The sequence below is a fragment of the Mytilus californianus genome, unplaced genomic scaffold (genome assembly GCF_021869535.1).
Source record: "Mytilus californianus isolate M0D057914Y unplaced genomic scaffold, xbMytCali1.0.p SCAF_1, whole genome shotgun sequence".
NCBI classification, from domain to species: domain Eukaryota; kingdom Metazoa; phylum Mollusca; class Bivalvia; order Mytilida; family Mytilidae; genus Mytilus; species Mytilus californianus.
The window spans coordinates 56,233,197-56,239,829 of NW_026262581.1; positions in this window are offsets into that span (position 1 = coordinate 56,233,197).

A 6,633-nucleotide genomic window follows, 5' to 3' on the forward strand; every position below is an offset into this window, starting at 1 on the left:
GAAAAGACTTTTAACAAAATATGTATAAAAAATGCAAGCAGGGTCTATTGTACTTGTAAAATCTGTGTTATAATCTGATATTAGTCAATACTTTAGGTTAATTTAAGTTACAATTATCATTAATTGGCTTGAAACAATAAACAAAATTGCATAACTCGAACCTGGACATTTTCTGCAATTAAATTCATTTGTATATTCCCCTATATATTGCTATTTAACAGTGTAAGGTATTTCTACATGTATATTTGAAAAAAATCACTTATCCAGAGTTGTAATGGTTGTCTATATATGTCTTACAGGAGCTTGTATGGATAATTTGTTTTTTATTAAGAATGAGATCAGAAAAAATGTCGGGCTACCCCTAGCTACAAAATGGCTGGATAACACCATCGACGATGCTTTGATTAGATGTGTGAAGACTACGTCATCTGTCAATAGCGAATTATACTTTTTAGAATGTCTTTTTATTTCTCTTTATTTTATCTTCTCGTTACAAATTTGCGGAGGGTATATTTTAACGTGACAGGCCATCCGTCCGTAACACACGTGTGGATACTGTACATATGGCTTGTATCTCGTCCAATCTTCACCCCACTTAATGCACAAATTCAATATGGGAAGGGTTAGATGCTTTTGACTTTAAAGTACAAAGGACAATGTCGCATTGATATTAATTTATTTTGCGAAGGGGTCCTCCACTTCTTGTCATCCTTTTTAATGCTGAGATAATTAATTCCTTAAAGGACTGGAAATAATTTGGAATCAACTTTCCGTTCCTTTATAGCAATATGCATGTTTATATCTCTAAACTCAGACGTTACTAGAGAACTGACTGCCATTACATAGACTCTTTAGACCAGGCCAAAACTGCTGACCCAAACAGGGGTTTGTTGCCCCACGCTTGAGGTAATCCCTTTGAAAGTTTTATAGTCGTCATCACGAGCTTTTTGACCGTTGATCAGCATATTGGCCAACAATTCACATTGATGCAGCAAACTGGAAGTATGGACCGCTATATTTCATATAATTTTTATTATGTATTGAGATTAAATATACCAAAATCACCGTCCTTTTGTTATACTATTTTATTTAAGGCACTTCACATCAATCCGTAAGCCAGAAAATTTGGAGGAAAGACATTTTTTATTTTCATTTTCATTCACAAATCTGCTGATCAACTAAATGCTGTATTCAGTAACAATACAATTAGATGTTCGATTAAAATTAAAAACATTGTTTGATTTCAAAAATACAGGTTATTTTTCATTTTCCAAATTTCATTAAGGAAGCTAGAAGATCATCGTCTAAAAAGATGAAATAAAATATTTAGACCAATCCGGCCTTTTTTCATACTCAATTCAAAAATAGGTGAATTTTAATTAAGAAACGATTTAAAACCAAGAACAAGAAACGTATCGTTGTGTTAAGTATAACCATGGAAGTATTATATTGTCACTATAATACTTCCATGGTATAACAGACATACATGATGTATATGAAGTCAGTAAACTACTAGTAATTTTTATGATCATATACGATCATTCCTACTTTTGAGACGACCCTAACATGTTACGCTCTTTTATCTGTCGTTGTCAACTGTAGGTGTAGGCAATTGTCGAAAAGGTATAATGGAAATAAGGTAACATTCTTAGTTCGCTCACCGACATTTCTTGACTATTTATTTCGCAAATTGAATATCGAAATAGAACTTGATGTTCAACATAAGGGAGATGGATATTTAGTTTCCGTAAAATTTACAAAAAAGATTGGGATAGCATCCAAAAAGTTATGTAAAGACAGAGGCGAATGTCAACAGTTTATTATGGAATTGTAAAAATTATCATATGATTTAATGTTTTGTAAAAAAAACTGTGATAGTATAGCTTTGTTTTCTCATAACCTGTTTATGTAGAAACTTTAAGACATTAGACAAAATTTTTAGCACTAACACTATTTCAATAAATACAAATGTAGTTATAGAAATACAGTTTACCAGAAAAGTACATATAACTGTTAAAAAGTATAGCGTGACAGTGGAAATGATAATCTATAAGCATTAATTTGTATTATTTGATAACAAGAATTTACAATGTAGTTAGTGAATCTCAGATTAATAAGCTCCATAATATAAACCTCATAAAATGTATTTTACGGTTAAACGTCATTTGATAAAGAGGTTTTCTCTCTCTAATATGTATAACAAGCATTTTAAAAGAAAATGGAGTTAATCTTCAATATTTCAATCAATTTCTATATAAGAAATAAATCATTTCAAAAGTATTTAACAGTATAGTGTAGAAAAGAAAGTTGATCTTTTATATTCCAAACTGAATATGTTCGAATAAATAAACCCCTTGCTCATGTTATGGCGTTTCATTTATAAATCGTTACAAGTTTTAGTTTTCTAAAAAGCTTTGGAGTGCTTCGCTGTATCATACTTTTAGGTAAGATGTGGTTTATGCGATAGTTAAATTATGGGAAAGGTGTTATTTATCTCCTTTGTGCATATACTTATAAGTGTGGTATGACTTTTATAACCGACTATACGTTATTGGTTTTTCTCATTGTTGAAGGTCGTACGGTTGCCTATAATTGCTTACATCCACTTCATTAGAACTTTAGTGGATAGTTGTCTCATTGGCATTCACACCTCACCTCCTTATTTTTATATTATACTCATACGTTTAGTATTATAAGCCCTTAGATGTGGCGTATTATTGTATACTGTTGTTTATATATTAATACTACCTAAAAGCCAATTCCCCAATAATTCAAACGGAACATTAGGGTTGATAGAAAAAGCTTCCTTTTGATTTTTAAAATTCTTAAGTGGTATCATTCAAGAAATACCGTTTGATTTTGAAAATCCATGCCTTGTCATTTCACATTTACGGGATTTTGACGGGCGGATTATATAAAAGTAAAAACTTCTTGTTATGCATTAGATCTAGTATGATCGGATCAATTTACTACAAACTTTTCAATGTTGTTGCTATTGGTGAATGTAGAATTGGTTTGGATATTGAACATTTTATGGTTTGTCGTTCCAGAGTTATGGGACTTTTAATAGTTATTTCTGACGCAATATTTATTTGCATATGGATAACCTCATGCATGTTTTCCTAAACAGATATTTTACTCGGACTTATTGTTAGATGCATCCTAAATATTCAAGATTATTCTCACAGCAATTCTGATGTACAATTCGGGGGTGTCATGTGCTCTTAGCGTAGTTGTTTTATATATATCATTTGGTTTTGTAACATGGAATACATGTATTCTGACAAAATTTGTGAAGATCATTGGCAGTAACATGCATCTTAAGTGTTAGCGTATATGGATATATAGTTAAATGAGAACTCAGAAACTTGTTCATCATTGTCCTTCTTATTTATCAATATGAATGTGACGCGACATTATATAGCAAGGTAAACCAGTAAAGGCAAACTAATTCATTGATCGGATATCGGATCGGATCTTGAATACCCATACTGTAAAAATTGTCCGTATTAAATATGTACTCCTGTTTGGGCTATGTTCCAAATTCAATATCTCATTCAAGCCAATAGAATCTTTCAACACCAATGAGAACCGATATTTGTTACGTAATAACTTGGCGTGACTATCGTATTAAACTAATAGCTTCGCAAAGTGATGCGAAGAAAAAATATATCATCTGCACAAATGGTTTCCATTTTATAATGTTTATTTTGCTTATAGTTGTACCAGAAGCGCGCGAATAGTGGAAAGTAACATTTTTTTTTGCGGATTTATCTCAAAATTTTCCGATATGTCAAGAATGTTATGCGCATGAGAAAACAGTGCGTAATATTATTTTGAAATGGAATAAAGGTTTCATGCATACTTTTGTGTTTAAACTGTCGAACGATTGTTTAATAAAATAGCTATCATAAGACAGATTAGCTACTTGCAGTATATAATTTGATTAGCAGCGAAAATAGCACAGTAATAGATTTTTCTAGTCTAAGAGAATTTTGCGTCTAGGTAAAAAAAAATGCAGATAAACCACCAGTTTTATAGTATGAATAAGAGCAAGGAGACATTTATTGAGAAACAATAATTCGAAATATTGAGGAAAGTTTACTAAAATATTTTAGAAAACGAAAAGGGGAAACAGAATAGCCCCTGTGACAGGAATAACTAAAAGTACAACAGATCACACCAACCCCAAAAAATTAGCTCCTCCAAGAAACAAAAAAGACAAATACAGACAAGATTTGGAAAATCTGAATAAATATAAGTGAAAAAATGAAAGTAAAACCACCTAATAACATTTGCGGATAATCCAGTCTTTACCGTCTTCGGTCTAAAACTAACGTGTCTTTAAAAACTTTCTTTGGCGGATATTTACAAATATCTTGTTGTGTAATTCTAAGGAAAAATGCTAAAATTTTTACTATTTACGAAATCAAATGGGGAGGATGCAATCATCAAGGTTTTTAAATTATTTGGCCGAAAAATTATGAAAGCAGGTGGGATAAAAGATATATTCAACCTGCAAGGTGTTTCTCTATATGCGAACAAATCATGAACAATGTCTTCTTGTATCTTTATTTCTATGTTGAATCTTGCTATTTTACGACTTTTTCGTTATTTTATATAGCAAGTAGACTATGGTTACCTTCCGCTTTTCAAACTAGAAAAAAACGAAAGTTTTCAAAGAAGACAATGTGCATTTGTACACGAACAGAAGGCAAAAAAAATGTGTACAATTCCCCTATATGCGAACAAATTGTTGATGTGACTTAGAAATTGGCATATTTGCATTTTTATTACAGTGGCAGGTATAATCCTTTTGTAATGGCTGTACTCGTCATAAGGAAATATGGCCGCTATGCAAATTAGCAAAGTACCCCCAAATTTTGCCATAGGTGAACCACATTTCCTTATCTTATAAGTCTTATTGTGTTTTTTCATTGTTCCTGTGCATGAGCAGACATAATACAATGATACAGGCATTTGATGGCAGATTTTTGATGGTTTCTTTTAAATTTGTTCAGTTTATACAGATTCGGAACGATTTAGAGCTTGGCATATTGTTCAGACACCTTTTCTTATATATATTATTTTTGTCGTTGTGTTACTGTCGACTTCACGTAAACTCATAATCCCCTTTAATCACATTCATATTTCTTGCCTAACAATATTTTGTTTTATATTTCAAGATTTTATGTCCTTAAACTATAGAATTACTATAAAAAAAAACAAAGAGCGAACAGTCATATAAGTGCATATCGTTTTTCCATTCTATTCTGAATCTTATCTTAATTAATTGAAAAACTAGTTAAAGGAAATATAAAAAAAATTGACAGATTGGTCGACATTAATAACATTAACAAATAAGTGAAACACTTAGTTTTGATAATCCCAATATAAATAATGAGATGTGGTATGATTGCCAATGAGACAACTATCTACCAGTCCAAATGACATGGAGTTATGTAACTATACGGTACTTTGACCTATAATTGTTTACTTTTACACATTGTGACTTGGATGGAGAGTTGTCTCATTGGCACTCATACCACATCTTCTTATTTCTATTTAACAATAACGAAACTCATACTGTAAAGTCACCAATAAAAGGCACCGACATGACAAAATGTGAAACAACGCAAACAGCCTAACTTATGACAAAACAACAAACGGAAAACAACTATCATAGACAGCAACCAACAGCAACCATTCTTTTACAGGCTACTGACTTGGAATAGGTACAAACAGAATGTGGTGGAAATGTATTTATGAGCGATCAACTCTTTCTTAACCTGGGACAGTAGTGTAACAGCACAACATGACAAAAAAATATAAAAATCGGTTGTAAATGGCTTGACTCATCAGATTGGAACGAAGAACAAAAAGAGAAAGAGAAAAGAGAAAAGATCGATTTAAGAGTTCTCATAGTTACTGTAAACTAGTTCAAATGGACAACCAATGGTGAAATTATATTTCCCAGACTACAGATTCAATTTGTACACATCCAACGGATTAGGTTTAAAGACTTCATAGTCTGCGTTTGGGATGGCCTAGTGCAATGGATACTTTTATAAATGTGTCTAGGTACTTAAAACATTGTTGTGACGTCATTCTATTGTTGTACCCGTTCTTTATTTCAGTGATTGGACTATCATCTACCGGTAAGAAACCATTGTGTTACCTTTAACTGTCCAATATTTTTAAGAATAACCCTCCTCTATCTTAAAAATATTACAGCTGAAGGTAGCATAATTGATTTTTACAGTAAATCATAGTTCTAGGACTGAAAAAAATCAATCAATTCACACAGTTTATTTCTTCATATGAAAAAAAAAATACAACAAAAGAACACATGACAATTACACAAACTCATGTTTTTAAGTCCACCTTCCAATACAATAACTTCGTCACTCATCAAGACGGTTTCGTTCAAAAAAAACTTTCAAATATATTTTAACACAGCCATGCCATCGTCAATGCTTATTTCATGGCCATTTTTCTCATTTTTTGGGGTTGTCTCCTTTAGCTACAATTTGGTTGATAATGCTCGTTGTAAGTTTTGGTTTTGGTGCTTTAAGGTATTTCTTTTTGCAAAAGATTTATCCTCGTTCGTCTTTGGATATATAAATCGACCTC